Raw genomic sequence first — 18,151 nt, 5'->3', positions numbered from 1 at the left:
ATAGGAATGCTATCGATTTCTGGGTGTTGACTTTGTATCCAGCTACACTGCTGAATTTGTTGATTAATTCAAGGAGTCTTCTTGTGGAGTTTTTGAACAAACATTTCTAATAAATTTTAACTTGGTAAATAAGTATGTCTTGCAATATGAGTAATATGTGACACTTAATGTCACATGATCACAACTGAACCAATAGTTGTCTTTCTGTCTCACCGTGGGATTGTGGGTGAGCACCTCCCAACAAGCACATATGGAGGAGATCTCATCTGGAGAGGAGGAGGAGAGGAAGGTGGAGGAGCTCCTCACTTCAAATTAGATTAGGGAGATGTGTAAAATGTGGAAACTGCAAGATTTTGTAGAAAACACCATCCAAATATGGCTGTAGCAGTGTGAGCAATGAATCTGTTTAATGGCATTGCAATGTCGCATTTCCATGAAATTATCAAAAGGAGCAGAAAGCATTATTGGATAGGGTCCTTATTAAAGTTGCATGAAAAGAAAATTCCACTGAGCCAATAGCAGTGATTCTGTTACTGATAGTGAAAGTCATCCTACTCAGTAACCTTCCTCTCTTGTCTCCTTCACACTAGTCATGAACATTTTCAAAGGCAAGAGCAGTTTAATTTGTTTACTTTCTTTATATTTTGTATTACTGTGTTTTAATCATTTTATCTGAGAATTTTTGGGCTGTGGGAAGGAGTCATCTGAGTTTCCATTATTTCTAACAGGGAAATTGGCTTTGATATACAAGTTCTTTGGATCAAAGCATGTTTCTAAGATGAATTAAAAACTAAGGTTTTACTGTATATGCTATATAATCACATTTGCTAAAATCATTTGGCCAAAGAAGTCATATGGCTAAGCCCATTACCAGGCTAAGCTAACATATGTTTTATCTTTATATGAAAGGAACAGCTGCAAACTTGTGATTTTTCTTTATTTTCAATCTACCACATGAAATATATAATTTACGAGAAAATATGGAAACAAAAATTTGCAAAATTCCAATATTTACAAAGGACATATTTTCCTTTGACTTTTTTGCATCCATGTTTTCTTTCTTGCTAACCTTTGTATTCTCATAAATCAGTATCCCTAGCTGACAATTACTGTATCAGTATATCTCCTCTTCATGGTATAACTCAAATCATATTTTTTATTTTCAGGCAAGCCACAGTATTACATAAAATTATTTTTCTCAATTTTAGTTATTTTTTGTTAAGGATATATGGAGGCATGCACATTGTATTTGTCCTTTTCCTATTGCTAGGACAAAATACCCCACACCTTTAAGTTAACAAAGAAGTTTTATATTAGTTTTCCTGTCACTGGAACAAAATTCCCAACACCCACAAACTAAAGGAAGAGAGATTTAATTTGACCCAGTTTTGGAGTATTCAGTCCATGGTTAGTTGGATCCAAAGCAGAAATGTCAGGGTGGAAATGTATGGTAGAGGAAAACTCCTTGCCTCACAGCAGTGAGGAGGCAGGGAGATAGAGATGAGCCAGGGAGGGAGATATACCCTCGTCTTAGTTACTTTTCTTATTCCTGGGACAAAATATCTGACATTCAAAGTTAAAGGAGTGTGGAGAAGGACATTCTTTAGTTTATCTTTCAATGTATTACCTATGTGGGACTTTGGGCCTCACCAAGCCATATGATTGTTTGATTCTGGAGGAAGTCTAGCAAGAGCATTAGTGTAAAAGGAAATGATGGCAGGATCTGTGTTCCTGTGGAAAGCCATGGGACAGCACTAGATGCTTTGCTGAATTATGCCCAAAGGAATGATAACATGATGGCTAACTAAGTCAAGTCTCATTCCTGTGATAATTGAGTTGTATTGTCATCTCCAATCCTGTTAATTATTCCTCCCATTTACCCTGTTGCTGCTTTATGTTTATATTCCAATAAAAGGCTAAGGAGGATGGTAATCGAGGCTGTCGTCTGAGAGGCTGCAAGCCCCCTGATTCCATAACTTTCTCTCTCTTGTTTTTCTTTTCATCCGTGGGCACCTCGTTCTCAGGACCTGTCACCCCAGACAGAAACTGACTATGCACCTACAAAGGAGGAAAGGTTTATTTAGCTCATGGGTTTTAGAGGTCTCAATTCATACTTGCCTGCCTCCAAGGCAGGGTGGCACGTGGCAGGCAGGCATTGCAGAGAAGAAATAGTTCACGGTGGGCAGAAGGTAGCAAAGCAAGCAAGGGATGACCACAGCTCTTTCTATCCCTTTTATCTTATCCAAACTACTTATAGTAGTTTGGATAAGATAAAACACCCTTAATCCTAGTGCCCTTGATTCTAGCATTGCACAATGAATCAATTGCAACATTTCACCTTCTAGATCCAGCCACCTCTGAGAAAGCCCCAAGTATAATGAATGAGGTTTTGTGGGGAAATCTAGACACAAGCCACAACACCCTCTAAAGGCAAGTCCGTACTTACCTACCTCTTCCGTCCAGGACACATCTCCTAACAGCACCTTTACCCATGACTGCATCAATGGATCAATCCTCTGTTCTGTGTAGTGCCAGCTTGTTCCAATCATATCCTAAAATACCCATTTCTAAAGGTATAAGGCTTTGTGGGAAACATTTCAGATGTAAACCATAACATTCTGTCTCTAGGGTACAAAAGGCTCACATCCATCTCATTATATAAAATCCATTCAGTCAATCTTTAAGTTACCAAAATCTTACAGTTTCAGCAGAACTGAAAAGTTGAAGTCCAAAATCTCCTCTGAGACACAAGTCAAACTCTTAGCTGTGAGCCCCTATAAAAATCAAAAAGAGGCCCAAGGATACATCTCAGCAGGCAGAAGTGCCTGCCTGGCAAGCACAAGGTCCTGAGTTCTAGTCCCTGTACCCAAAAAAAAAAAAAAAATCAGAAAGAAAGTCAAGTACTTCTAAGATACAATGACACAAGGTAAACATTCCCATTCCAAAGGGAGAAATAGGGAGATAGAAATTGGAACAAAGTAAGTCCAAGAACTATCAGGCCAAACATAAAATCCTATAGTTCCATATCCAGCACCTGAGACAAATTGTGAACTTTGAGCTCCAAAGAGCTTGTGCAATCCTACCTCTATGGCTTTGCCATTTTCAGGCCATGCAGCCTCTCTGCTGGGCTGGTTCTACTTACTGACTACAGCTCTCCTTGGCAGATTCTCCATATTCTTGGCTTCTCCAACTTCTTGAGTTCTCCACTGAGCTTTTGGCTTCACTCACATAACTTCATGAATTACAGACGTTTTTCCTTTAATAATGGAGTTCAATTCCTGTGACTAAGTGGTCAATGAATTTGTCACTAAATGAGGAATTGTATACAGTATGTACAGTATAATATTCAGAACAAAGAAATGGCCAAAGGGAACTCCAACTTGATGACTTTGTTTTTATTTGTATAACTCTTAAATTCAGTATTATATTGTATAACAGAACATAAAATTGCAGTACTGTACTATATGGTACAATCAGCAAAATTAGAGTACTGTGTAACTAGGTGTACTGTAAATGAGGACTTTGAAGCTCTATAAACAAAATGTATAGAACTACATGCAAAAGAAAGGTGAATTGCAAGTGTGAATGGTGCACTTCAGTCATAGTCTAAACAATCATTAAACAGGAAGGTTATTAAATGAGGGATACCTGTACTTTCTCAGGGGTACATTGCCTAGCCTCCAAAGGCTTCCTTTGAAATTTGATTGGAAACCTCTATGACCCCATAACTCTCATTTTGCATGGCCAAAAAACCAACAGCATGCAAATTATACCAAGGTCTGCCAGTAGCTTTCACAGTAGCCCAGTTACCTTGAGACATTACTGTAGCAGTCCATTCACTAGGGAACCCTGGGCTGTCTTCTCAAAGCAAACTCCTTTGTGGGCATTTACCCTTTTACACCCTTTAGCCTGTGATGGATGGGGATTTGCTGATTCTAGAGATGCTCTTGAGGCATCTTTCTCTTGACCCTGTGCCAAATAGTGGATTCCTTTTTAATGATATTGGTCTCTTCATCAGCCATAAATCATTTGGTCCTAATTTATGCATGGTTCCTTCTGAGCCCAAATTTAATATTTTCAAAATTTTCCACTTTATTTCTTGTCCCCAATCTTCATTATACATCCAGTCAAATGCACCTGTCACTACCCATGCCGCAGCCTGAATGTTGGGCTATTTTAAAATTTCCTCTACTAGATCAATCAGCCCATTGCTGTTATTGTTACTCTCCTAAAGTCTCAGGACATGAGCAAAATGAAGACAAACTTTCTACCATAGTGTAATACACACAGACTCTAGTCCAACTGCTAATGAAGTTTGCAACTGAAACTTCCTGATGCTGATCTTTCTGTCTGTACTATCAACATTCTGGTCTCCTGAGTTCTGACCAGAATCATACCTCAGGTTATACTTACATTAATCTGTGGCTTCTTTAGCCCACATTTCCAAATTTTTCCAACTCCTTCTATAAACCAGTTCCAAAGTTTTCTAAACCACATGGTCAAGTATAATCAAAGCAGTAACTCCACTTCTCCAGTGTCAATTTTCTGTATTAGTTTTCCTGTCACTCAGACAAAATGCCTGATACCCACAAATTAAAGGAGGAAAGGTTTAATTTGGCTCATGGTTTGAGTTATTTAGTCCATGATCAGTTGGCTCCAAGGTTGTGATTGCATGACAGATTGCATGGCTTGGCAGAAGAAAGCTGCTCATCCCATCTCATGAAATGAGAGACAGCAAGAGAGTGAGAGGGAGAGACACAGAAAGAGAGTGGCAGGGGGTGGGGGAGAAAGAGAGAAAGAGAGAAAGAAAGAAAGAGAAGAGAGGGATACATATACCCTTCAAAGACAGGCCCCAAGTTACATACTTCTTTTAACCAGGTCCCACTTCTTAACAGCAAATTTATCCATGAACTCATCATTGGCTAAACACACTGATGAGTATAACATCCTCTGGTCTGGTCATATCCCCCAAAGCCCTTCCTCCAAACATAAAACTTTGGGAAACATTCTGATTTAAACCATAACAGGTTCATTTTAGTTCATGGTTTTAGAGGCTTAGTCCATGGTTGGCTGGCTCCAAGGGAGATACATCATGGTGGAAGGGCATGTAGCAAGGAAACTGCTTAACCTATGGCAGCCAGGAAGCAGAGAGAAAAGTATAGAGTCAGGGAAAAGAACCATCCCAGATGATGCATCCAGTGACCTACCCGTCCATCCATCCAGGTCCCACTTGCTAACAGAACATAATGAAACTGAAATTTCCTGATACTGGTCTTTCTGTTTGTACTATCAACATTCTGGTCTTCTGAGTTCTGATCAGAATCATATCTCAGGTTATACTTACATTATTCTGCGGGTTTCTTTAGCCCACATTTCCAAATTTTTCCAGACTCCTTCTATAAACCAGTTCCAAATTTTCTAAACCACATGGTCAAGTATAATCAAAGGAATAACCTCACTTCTCCAGTACCAATTCGTTGATGGGTTAATGATTAGTATAGCACCCCTGTGATGTAGTCACATTTCAAAAGCCCTATCTCTGAAGACCTGAGATTTTGTAGAGGGCATTTTAAATCTAAATCATAACATAAAATGTTGAAAATATTTTTAAACATTTATCTGCATACAATACATGCATTTCTTAAGTATTGCAGATTCTGTATTTAGAGACAGTTGTAAAGCCTTTTGATAACGTCCTAGGAAAGTTCAGAAATGTTAGAAAAATATTGTAGTGGGAATTTAAATGCCTTATTTGCTTAGGTCCTCTTGGTATCAAATACATTCCTTTTATTGAAGATCTGAAAGAACAAAGTTATTGTATGACTATTAAGAATAATTCATGTGAAAGTTATTAAATATTGAAATTTTTCATTCTTTCTCAAAGAAAGGATTAATTAAAAGTAATTTTTCTTTTGTCTGTAGAAAAAATATTTTATCATCTAAATTGTTCATTTCCTCCCATAAACTTAAAAAACTAACAATTTAAACATTTTTTTGTTATAAAAACAGACTATCTGAGAAAATTATAGATAGTGAATACATATCATTTATAATGTTATAATTTAGATCTTGTCAGTTAACATTTTGGCATATGTCTGTTTTACCTTTCCTATGTGTATATATATTATTTAAAAACAATTTTATTACATTATACATCATATATTCTGTGTATATAGTTTAGATTTTCTGCTTTTATCACTTTCATGATGTTTATCCTGTGATACAAAATGTGTGTCAGAGGATGCATTAAATATACTCCAAATTCTTTATATAAATGGTTCCTAATATTATGTCCTATGGGCTTACTCTAAGTTATTTAAATTGTTGTTCTACTTTCTATATTTCTGATGAGCAGAGATAATTAAAGGCTACACATTAAATATATAAAATAAGACATCTAATATTTTCTTTTTTTTCCCTTTCTTTCTTAGTCTAGCAGAATTTCCAACTTTTCCAATTGGATGACTAGATTTGACATCTTCTAACACCCACACCATTGCTGATGGCAACAAATACACAATTTGGGTTTAAAGGAAGGTTATACAGAAAGTATAGTGAGACAGACAATGTGCCTTCATCGGGTTATTGTCCTTATATTTAAAAATATTGGTATCATGGACTATATATAAATCAATTTTAATCAATAGTTGATTCCTTATAATTTCACTTTATTACATAACTATAATGCACAGGGAGGGATGGAGGGTTTCTGTAAAGAAGAAAATGGGTGAATATGGAATTGTTTTCTAAATTAAATGTCAGTACTAGAGATAATTTTTGAAGCTCTAATAAGGAACATGCAATATCAATAAAAGGAAATAAAAAATTTGCACAATGAATCATATCTGTGATGAGCATATTTTGGGCAACCAGACCAGGCCTGCTTGAATTACTTACCATTTGGCTCTATTATTATTGAGTGAAGAGTAAATAAATGGGCCGAAGGCTTTTCCTGATAGGATCAACTTTTTTCTTGATTTTACGCTCATAAATAGTTCTGACTTCCTTGATAAAGGTGGCTGGAAAATCTACTTTTGAGTAAAACTATTCAAGAAAACAATCTTGCTCCTAGTTTAAATCTGAAAGGAAGCGTTTATCAGTTTCTTATGAAAATGTAATGGAACTTGTGATACAAAGTGAAATATTGGATGAACTTATGGCAGGTTGTCTTTAATGACAGCTAGGGATAAAAATACCTAATTCCACAGACCATTTACCTAAAGCTATTAAATTAAATTTCCTAAGTACCTTGCATGTTCAACTCTACATTTAAAGCAAGTGGCGTTCTACTTCAGGGAAATGAAACCACTTATGGTCATAAAATAATAAATCTAGATTGGCCTTTCAATAAAGGGGTGAGTATGCCAAAAATCTGAAGGGCATTACTGTAAATAAAAATCTTTACTAAGTACTACAGAGTGCAAATTGATTTTAAAGCTTGTCATTCTTGCTGGCACATGATAAAATTCAATAATGATAATCAATGTTAAAGTGCTTCCTAGGAATGAGGATGTCCTGAAGCAGTACAGAACTCTAGTGCTGCGTGGCTCGGTGCCATGCATGAGGATTGCCTGTTGCATTAAACTAATGAGCTGTCTCAGTTGGAGAACTGTGCCAAGGAGACCAAAGTACAAGGGCCAAAGGTCAGTAGTTAACTGCTAATGTTATTTGTTCTCTCCTCAGAGGCTCTGCTAAATCCAGTGACGACTCTGTGATAGTTCATCTTGATTGCCACCTTGGTTGGAGATGGAGACATCTAGAGAGGTGGCTGGATAGTGAGGGTGCCTGTCTCAGTGGACTCACTCACTGATGAGTGCATAGCTGAATGGGCTATGCAGAACGGGGCCTGATTGGAGGAAGTGGGTCATGGTGGGCGTATCCACTTTTCTTGGGCTCTTTCCTTTTCCTCTGCTTCCTGGCTGACGTGGTGAGCAGCTTTCCTCCACTACCCTCTTCTACTATGATGTTTCTGCCTTGGAGCCAGCTAACCATGAACCAAAACCTCTGAAACTATGAGTCAAACTAGATCTTCCCTTCTGTGAGTTGTTTTCCTCAGGTATTTGTTCACTGGGATCACAAACCAACACAGACTCTTTATTTACAAAAGGATTTTACCTAAGTCAGTAAGCTAATGTTTGTTCCCTGTGAAGTACTTGGACAAGAAGGGCTGGTTCTAAGAAAAATTGCTTATGTAGCAAGAGATGAAATTAGCAAGGCTCCCTTTTTTTTATTTTAACCCCTCCATACTCCATATTTCTTTCTGGCTTTTTAGAGTTTTGCTGTCTGTCTTTGCTGTCCTTTTCTCATTGCTGACACAAAATTCCTGATACTCAGAAGTTAAAGGAGAAAAGGTTATTTTAGCCCACATTTTGTACAGGATTCAGTCCATAGTCAGTCTCTCCCATTCAGGCTAGAAGCCTTTTGGGAGGTGCTGTCCACACGGTGGAGGAGGGAGGTTGGTTTTCAGTAAATCCATTCAGCCACACCCGGAACTATGCTAATTCTAATCTGTGTAATTATGTAGTACCACACATGCTTAATCCCAGCACTACACAACCTAAATCCAGCCAGCTTCCAAAACCCTACCTCTGAGTGCATGAGGCTTTGGGGGGAATGTATCAGTTAGGGTTTTACTGAAGAGACAGATATAACACCAGATGTACAAATGTATAAGAAATTACAAGATTGGCTTATGACGGTCAGCCAGAGAGTTGTATGAGGAAGCGTGCAGAGAGTGTCTGCCCACTGAAGGCCGAAGGAATCAGTCCAGGGCCTGGAGTTCACTGCAGAGTTCAATGCAAGTCTGTACCAGGAGGTCAATGAGTCTGCGACGGAAGGCTGAAAGATCCGAGGTAGAAGCCGAAGAGTTTGCACTAGAAGCCAGGAGACGAAGTCCAAGCTGAAGGTGAAGACTGGAGAGCCTCCAAAAGGAATGGAAGTTCCTCTGTCCTTCCTCATTTCCCTTTTATATTATCTAGGTGATGATCTATCCTAGGGTGGCTCTTCTATACCCTAGAGTGGCTCCTCTACACCCTAGAGAAGTGTAGAATTGCTGAACTAGTCACTGAGCCAAGTTTAGTTATGCTTCTAAACTTCTGTAGTTGACATAATCAATCAACCACTACAGGGAACATTTCCTTAAGTCTCTCTCTTTTTTTTTTTTTTTAATCTTTTTGAGAGAGGGTCTCGCTATGCAGCTCAGGCTAGCCTTGAGCTCACTTTGTAGCCCAGGCTGGTTGCGAATTTGAAATGATTCTCCTGCCTCAGACTGCTGAGTGCTGGGATTACAGGTGTTCACCACCACGCCCGGCTTTCGGGGGGACATCTCGATACGAGCAACAACACTATTCTATGATGACCCAGGTATAGATTTTTTTCCCCACATTACTCGAGATGGAACCCAGGGCTTTGTGCACACTAGGCAGGGGCTATATCACTGAGCTACATCCACATCCACTACCCCCTTTTTTGGAGCAAGTCCTGCTGCTTAGGCTGGGTTCAAACTCCTAGGACGAAAGGATCCTTTTGTTTCAGCGTTCCAGACCTGTGCACCACCAACCCCATGTTTGACCTTACTTTCATATCTGTCTGCGATACAATTGCAAAGTTCTGCAGTGCAGCAAGGATAGAAACAGAGGACACAGAAGATTTTTTTTGCATTAAATGTTTATTCTTTCTGATAAAATTAACACTTTATGATTGTCTTCCTTTGCTCTGCCTGACATAACAAAGTAGCACCAGCTGGGTGGCTTAGACAATTGAAATCTGTTTCCTCACAGTACAGTTGTAGAGGCTGAGAGTGTATGGTCACCACGCCTGCAGGTTTGGTTTCCTCAGAAGCCTCTCTTTTTTGCTTGTCAGGGATGCTGTCTTATGGCCTCAAATGACATTTTCTCAGTGTGGAGAAAGATATCTCTGTGTTTCTCCCTCGTTTTACAAGGGCAATTAGATGAGGGACCTACCATTATGATGTTTTTAACCTCACTTACCCCACTGAGGTAAGATATTAAGGCTTTATCTCTTGATACAATCACATTAGGGGTCTGGCCTTAGGGCTGTGCATGGTAGTGGTGGTTGTGTGGCAATTCAACCCATAACACTGTTCAAGCAGGAAGCATGATACATGAGCATGTAGCAACACAGAATTTCCCCAAATGTTTTTCTCCATATCCGTAGGCCAAATTCCAGGACTTTAGTGAAGATTTATTCTGCTGAAGATGGAAAAATAAAAAGTCTACCATAGAAGAAACCTTATAAAAGTGAAGTAAGACCTAATTTATTTCTCTTCTATTTATTCATTTATAAGTAATACTTCTTCATTTCTGTGCTCAACTGTTTCTCATCGCTGTGCATAGATGAACATTCATTCTGGCTGGCCAGGACAGTAGATTCAGTAATGCTTGTTGTCCTGACTAATTTGAATAGTGTCTCCCATTTCTTCCAATGTTTAGATGATATGGACATCCTGCCTACATAGGAGTTTACCAGGTTTAAACTATTTTTTTTTAAAATAATATCTCTCCTAAGATAGTTTATTTTCATTTTCCTCTCCAAGTGAATGCTCCAATATACCTCTCATCTCCCTTACTGTTTTCCTCTACTCTTCCCCGTGTTGTTACTCCTGCCCTCTCTTCTGTTTGTATTTGTGCATTTTCTTTCCTTTATGTTCTTGTCCTGTGTGTATCTCCCTGTATAATCAGTCTCCATGAAGCCTTGCCTGCTGCCAAGGAATTGAAATCCTGCATGTCTGTTAATTCCAGTTACAATTTCTTAATCAATGCTAGAAATTTGAGAAGGTGAAATTAGGAGGCATATAACTCTTCACCAGATCTTAGAAAGTATGGTGCTAATTATATAGCTTTACTTACTACTGAGAAACATCCGCACTTAGCTCCTATGGTAGAAGCTAAGCTGATTAGTGCACAGGGCTAGCGGAACTGACAGCATTATCTCTTTCCCCCGAGCTGCCCATTGTCCTAGCCTTATCGCTAGCCAAGGCCCACATCTGTGATCATCCCTCCTTCTCATCAACTAATCATGATGCTTATTTTTGGCTGCAGAGCCTTGGGTGAGAAAGAGGTTGGGTCTTCTCCTGCTACGTGCAAAACAACTTAGAGTGTGCACTGGGGAGAGGAGTGAGGGCTCAGCAGGACGATCTTATCTTAAGGTCAGCACATTATTAAATATTCTCCATAGGGAGGTGATTGGATTAAATAATTAGTGGATGCGAGCTTCTTTAGACTGCTAATTATTATGCTTTGTGGGTCTCCTCTGCAAATGATCCACAGTCTGTGAACCTGTTCCAGGCATGAGGAGCAGGACGATTCTCTGTCTCACTTATCTCTACTCTCCATGAGTGTTTATAATTACATAATGGATGGGTTTTTGACATTTTACAGCATTTACAAATGTAATCTACCATTGTAACTCCTCAAACTTTGGTACCTAAGAAAAGCAGAATACGATAGCCCAGGAAACCTGTTTTTTTCTTTTGAGAAAAGGAAGATTAAAACTACTAGATTAGCAAACACTGTAACATTAATCATGTATCACCAAAGCCACATAGATACTGTGACTTTGTGCCGTACAGGAGAAAAAAATAAGAAAACCAAAGCAGCACCCTAAAAAGTAAAGCTCAACTACTGCTGATAAGTGTTATGGGCTACTTATCCCGAAAGTTCAATTTATTCTCCTGTTGTAGAGTGGAGATTTGAGAGGTAGAGAAGTAATTATTCCTGTCCCTGGAATATCAGGCTGTAGCTCATTAAGGAATTATTGCCAGCTCTAGAGATGATTTAAGAGGCTATCTGACATGTTCAGTATGTAAAATGGAATAACCCATAGTCAATCATGTCGGTACAGTTTCCCATAGATTTTTAAATAACGTATCTTTGTTAATGAGCTTGCTGTGTTCAGCAGCCACACCTATCCTCTGTAAACCACAAGGAAATGTAATAAAATTTAATACATAGGACTCATTTCAAAGTGGGTGTGGAATTAATTAAATGCCCTGGACACTATCATTTATGCATAAAGCTCTCTTGGCATGTTAGGGGCAGAGGTGACTGTGAAATTAGAAGTCAGTATGGCCGGGAGTGATCATCAGATGCTGTTTGTTACCACCTTATGGGGTGGATCAAGGTCCATCAGTAGGGATCAAGTTCTCCCATAAAGGTATTCTAAACTATTTGTCTAAAGTAGAGATCTACTCATGTGAAGGGAACAGGATTTCTGGAAACAAACTTTACCTCTGCTCCCTCAGGCCCTGGTTGTGGAATCCATTCTTTCTGTGTGATATGGAAAGAGCAGAAGAGGACAGCGAAGGGAGGATTGACTGTGTGGTGGTTCCAGCCCAGTGAAGGTCTGACTGTGTGTGGTCTCCGCTCTGTGGAAGGGCAAGGGAAGGAGGATGGCTGATAAGGAGCTAGAGAAGAAAGAACAGCCCACTCCTGCCCAGACCCTGGGAGAAGGCCCGAGCCCGGGAAGGAGCAGCTGCAGCAACTTGGAGCCAGCCCAGCGACCGAAGGCCGGGAATCCGAATCCACGTTTACTCAGTCACCAGGGGCCCAACATCTTGGGGACAGCTATGTCTTTTGGCAGATTTACTTTTCTTGGGCCTCAGTTTGTCTGTACAATGAGGATACTAATGATGAGCATGAAGTTTAAAGTGTTTATACACGGGCTGTTGTAAATACTATACAAATGTGGGTTACAGAAAGCTTTCTTGGGTGTACTGGTGAGTGAGCCCGGGGCCGACACACTGAGCTGCATCTCTGCCCTGCCTCTTTTTTACTGTTTTATTTTGAGACAGGACCTCACTAAATTGCTAAGTTGCCCAGGCCAAACTCAAACGCTTGATCTCCTACCTCAGCTTCCCGGAGTGTGAGAATTAGAGAATTATGCTACTAGGCCTGGCTATATAATACTAAAATTACTGCTATTAAAATGAAATTACTGGGCCAGGGATATAGCTCAGCAGCACAGTGCCTGCCTGACAAGTGAGGTCCTCAGTTCGATTCCCAGCACCAAAAAAAGAAAGAAAAAAGAAATTGCTATTATTCAATTAAAAATTTAAAAAAATTGCTAATAGTAAAACCCTTAGACGATAGATAAGCTCTAGTTTCTAATGAACAACTGTGAGAAATTAATTGTGGCAACTGTTAGGTAACTATTTCCAAATTAACTCTTAGGGAAGTTAGGGGATATAGGAGGGAGAAAACAGGCCCTTAGAGATCAAACGGCTGAATTGACATTAGGACCCTGATGTCAATATATTTGAGATTGAACTTCTTTTCTGTACCAGACTTTCTTTTTCTCCCATGAAATTTCTTTCACTCAGTGCCACCAACATTACCAGTAAGCTGAGACACCCCCTCTTTTCTCCTTTAGTACAGCTTGCCAGGTGATGAGGATCTCATGGGGACCTTTGAAGCCTATCTCCCCCCACCCAGTCTTCCTGTGAGTGTCACCTGGCCCTTCTGGTCTGCATTTTGAATAATGAAGTGATCTGATGATCTTAAAGCAGTACTCCTAGGATTGTGTTTCTCTCCTATCTGGAAAACTTTCACAGGCTCTCGATTTTTGGTAAAATACAATTAATCTATCTTTGCAGGGAACTCTAGACTTTTCCCAGTATAAATTTAGCTTAACTTTAGAGCTTTATTATGTACCTTGCCACCAAAGTAAGCCAAATTCATCTCCCATTGTAGCCACCTCCTGCATTCCTAACTTGTTCAGCCTCTATTACTGAATTCCAAATTTGACTTCTCCAAATTCTTCTCTCTGGTCCCTGATCTTTCATAGCACACATCTCCTTTAAGACGCTGTGGACACTTGAGCTTACCCTACGTGACAACAGTGGGTACAGTGATGTGGCTGGCAGTTCATCATCACACCTTGCGCCCAGGACCACATTGACCTTGCCCGATTTTATTTTTAATATTCTCCACTGTCCTTAAATGCACCTCCTTAAACTTAATAGACAATCAAATAAGTGTGACTAAACTAATAACAAGCACATGCTACTAATAAACTCTATGATCCAGGAAATCTCACTTTTGGCTTGAGTATGTTTTATTTGTAAAAGGTTTAAAGGACAATCTTGATATGTTTTTCTATAAAGTTTACAAATCTAAAGCATTCCGTGTCTTACAAAGAAAGACTACAGCTTATTCTAAAATGTACAAAGATATTGTATAGAAGTAAGCATTAAAAAAATCTCTTACTGTAACTACTGTTTCCATTTCCCCAGCTCCACACTTTGTTGGACCTCCCTGACAATGTTAGTATTTTAACTACAAATGCTATTATTGTTAGAAAACTAAATAATAAAAAGCCTTTTCTTAAACAGAGAAATATAGGATTTTCAGTGGCTAGTAGGTGAAAAGAATCTGTTCCAAGGCTTTGTGATCTGACAAATTTTCCCAAAACTTAAGGTTGTTTCATTTGCAAAGAAGTGGGGGGGCATCATACACTTTCATTCTGATTTTAAGTTAGTTGAGTAGTGTTGTGGTTCTCGTCTCTCAAAATTATTACTGTTTTCATTGTTTACTGCCACTGCTTTGTTATGGCTCCATTCTGTCTCCTGTAGGGATGCCCTTGCTCACCACGTCTGGGACTCACCCTGGACTTAGATGATACCTCTGAAAGAATATTCCATGTCTGTTTGATGGGTATTTATCCTTAAGCACACAGGAGGGATGTTGTGTACAGATTTGTAGAGTAACCAGAACTAGAACACAGGATACTTTCTACTGGTATTTTGCTGTTTTTAGAGAATGTCATGAAGGAGTTGTTACTCTGTTCATCATTCAGTTAAATCAATAGGTGCATGTATTGGAATTCTTGACTTGGGTACAAAAGTTTCATAATATTTTACTTGGCATTTCACTCAAGATTTCAATTTAAAAGTTTTCTTATCCAATAATGAGCAAAATAATTCCAGTGTTCATCTTGCTTTTTTACTTGAGCAAGACAATACGAATTTCTGTATTAGGTCAGTAGCAAGGCTGGTGTTTTGAGGCTGTTTTTATCTTGTGCCTTGATGTTTCACACACCTGGGACTCTGTGTGTAAGAAGTTCTATGTCTCATCATGAAAGTGTTGTCATTGAGAATTCTCGTTCCTTTGAAGATTAGAATAATTCTATATTCAGCCCATATTTGCTTCTATGCTTTACTTTTTGTTTCAAGAACAATTCTCTTCTAGTTATAATTTTAATGGTATTTTGCTATGTTTGCAATTTGGGAACACATGCGTTAGATACATTTTAACATACAGAGAAGAGAAAAGGTTTACAGGTTTATCCTGTGACAATTATTTCTTAAATTATTATATATTCATAATCTTTTCAGACCCCAACTCATTGACCCTGTGTAATATATTCAATAACGTGAGAAATAGTGATGCGGCTAGCAGTTGTCATGTTTCAAACTAGGTGAGTCCGGCTCAGCAGCATGTAAAGGGCTCTACTCAGTGGTAGACTTGTACGAAATAACTGTGTACGCTATCATTATTTTTGTATATTGAGTCTCTCATGTACCTTAATAATGTTTCTGGCAAATTTCTTGGCCTTTCCCATCAATTTAAAGTACAAAACAGTCTCAATTTCAGTGTGAAGATGACCTGTCTAATCCAAACAAAAGCTTCTTTTCTCCCACTCACCCTGGTTTCCTGGATTTCATAACCTGCCGCAGTCATTGATGGGGACGAGGCGTGGTCCATGTCTTCACTGATTTTGTTATGTTTCCTCCACTTGTTAGCTGTTGCTTTGGCTCCTCTGTGCTCAGGAGAAGGAACTAGAAAAAGAACGAAGTCCTCCTTGATGGCTGCTGTTTGAGTCTGGCATTGAGGCCACCACTTTGGCAGATATTCTAGTGCTGGTTCTTCCTCACAAAGGAATTGCTAGTGTTTATAGACTCTTTCTTACTGCCCCCTACCCAGGGACCTCTAGCCTTATGCCTGAGAAGTCGATGATATACTTTAGGGCTGGCCTGAATGGACATCTGTCCTGCTCCTTGGAGTTTGCTCTGGGTATCCTTACCATGGAGACAGTTGTCCTCAGTGGGGTCCTTTTCGGATGTCAAGCTTGGATACTTTTGTCTAGTCCTAAAGAAAACTTTAGCATCTTTGTCTTTTATCTGAAACATGGGCATGCAGCATGTACCACTGGTGTTCTCTCTGTAGTATTTGCCATGCCAAACCTCTTGCAGGTGAGAGCCAAAGTGCTAGGCAATGCAGACACAAGGCCCAGGGAGAATTTGTTTCTTTATTCTGGCTCAGTACAGGTTAAACATCTCTTATCTGAAATGCTTGGGACTAGGCGTGGTTTGGATTTCAGATTTTTTTTCTGATTTTGGAATGTTTATGTTCACATAATGAGATATGTTGAGGATAGGATCCAAGTCCAGACATGAAATTCATTTGCCCTTCATGTACACCTTATAATATAGCCTGAAGTCACTGTAGTATGATGCTTTTAGTGCAACTGCTTTTTAACTGTCCCCTCATACAGGATCAGGTGTGAAATTTTCTACCATGGCATTATGTTGCCACTCAAAAAGCTTCGTATTTTGTAGCATTTCAGACTTTGGATTTTTTGATTTTAGGGGGCTCAGTGTGGTTCATAATATAGGGACCTACATGTTTGAATAGCTGGATAAGCATGGGAGCTGGGGAATAAAAATTGCGTAGAGTTGAAGATGTCCTTCTATCCCTCTCAACTCATAGAGGTTCAGACACAATTATATAAGAGTAAAAAATAATGTGTTTAGCTACTTGTATTTATATTTAGTTAATTACTTTGGGTTTAGGCAAAGAAAAGCATTATTTCTATTAAACATTTTGAAATTAGCACAATATAAATATAAATATAGAAAGTATGAATATAAAAATATAAATATAAATATAAATATGTACAAAATCACCCTTAGTGCAGTAGTGGTAAATGCAGACTGTTGTAAATGTGAGGTACCGGCAACTCAGCTACTACTGTTGTCATAGACAATACAATATTTGGACACTTTAGACAATTTCTAAACAAATTTTAATAATATTCAACTTGCACAATAGTTGTGTCCCTAGCAAATTCTGTCCATTATTAAACCATGTCAGACTTTCACTGACAGTTACATTCGACTGAATTGTGTTGGTTGAATTTTCTTTCCATAACCCAGCTGGGGAGAAAATAAAGATGCTTAGGAGCATTTCAGCCTGACCAGAGGCAGAGGAGCCAGATTGTAGAAGGGAAGATGCTCTGTTCCAAAGAAGTGAAGAGGATGAGGAAAAACTGATGTCCAGCATGGGAAGAAACTAAGCTGCACTTTGGGGTTGAGCGTAGGGGGGGCCAAGTGAGAGGTGAGGCCTGCTAAGAGGAGGAATGCTGGTGCTTGGCTGGGACGCTGAGATAACTGGAAGAGATCAAGTCTTACAAAACTGAGGCCTAGCCTTGAATTAACACAATATCTAATTTAAATCCTAGGCAAGTGCTAAGATGTAGTCTGAAGAGAAATAATACCCTTCAGCATTTCTACAAAATTTCATGCCTAGCGTCCAGCATTCGGTGAGTATTTATGAGGCCTGTTAACCAAGGAGACCAAGGGAAAACACAGACGACGGAAGCAGACCCACCAGTGATAGAGCTATCAGACATAGATATTAAAACATATGATTAAGAAAATATAAAATTTGATTGAAGAATGGTGCCACACAAATATGCACACACATTCATGCTATGATCTTCATGTTCTTACTTCCTCCCAAATTCGTATGTTGAAACCTAACCTCTACATGACGATACTGAGAGATGGGCCCCTCAGAGATGGTGAAGCCACAGGACTCAGCACTTGTTAACTGAGATTCATCCCCTGTATAAAAGAAGCTGCAGGAATTTGCCCTCTGAGGATGCAGCTGCAAGGAACAATGAGCACAAGGCCTTCACCAGATACCATGTCTGCAGGCATGTTGATTTTGGGATTCAAAGCATCTAGAGAGGGGTTCCCCGGCCCCTGGGCCTCAGACCATTGCTGGAAACTGGGCAGCACAGCAATAGGTGAGCAAGGAGGCCAGAGAAGCTTCATCAGTATTCACAGCTGCTTTTATTCCCTCAGTTACTCCCTGAACTCCACCTCTTGTCAGATCAGCAGTGGTTAGAT

The 18,151-nt window shown here is 39.3% G+C and overlaps 1 long non-coding RNA gene across 1 annotated transcript in view; it reads left to right on the top strand.

Moving 5' to 3' along the window:
* The window catches only part of LOC106146905, a 24,479-nt gene extending 11,511 nt beyond the window's left edge, over positions 1–12,968 (top strand). The window contains exons 2-4 of the long non-coding RNA XR_001231531.1: positions 7,493–7,643; positions 10,177–10,264; positions 12,263–12,968. This is a non-coding gene — a long non-coding RNA (uncharacterized LOC106146905). The remainder of the gene's footprint in view (positions 1–7,492; positions 7,644–10,176; positions 10,265–12,262) is intronic.
* The last annotated feature ends 5,183 nt before the right edge of the window (positions 12,969–18,151 follow it).

This window comes from Chinchilla lanigera, unplaced genomic scaffold, assembly GCF_000276665.1.
Source record: "Chinchilla lanigera isolate Chin_1 unplaced genomic scaffold, ChiLan1.0 scaffold00101, whole genome shotgun sequence".
Taxonomy (NCBI): Eukaryota; Metazoa; Chordata; class Mammalia; order Rodentia; family Chinchillidae; genus Chinchilla; species Chinchilla lanigera.
Note: the sequence above shows the minus strand (reverse complement) of the source record. Positions and strands in the feature narration are given on the sequence as shown.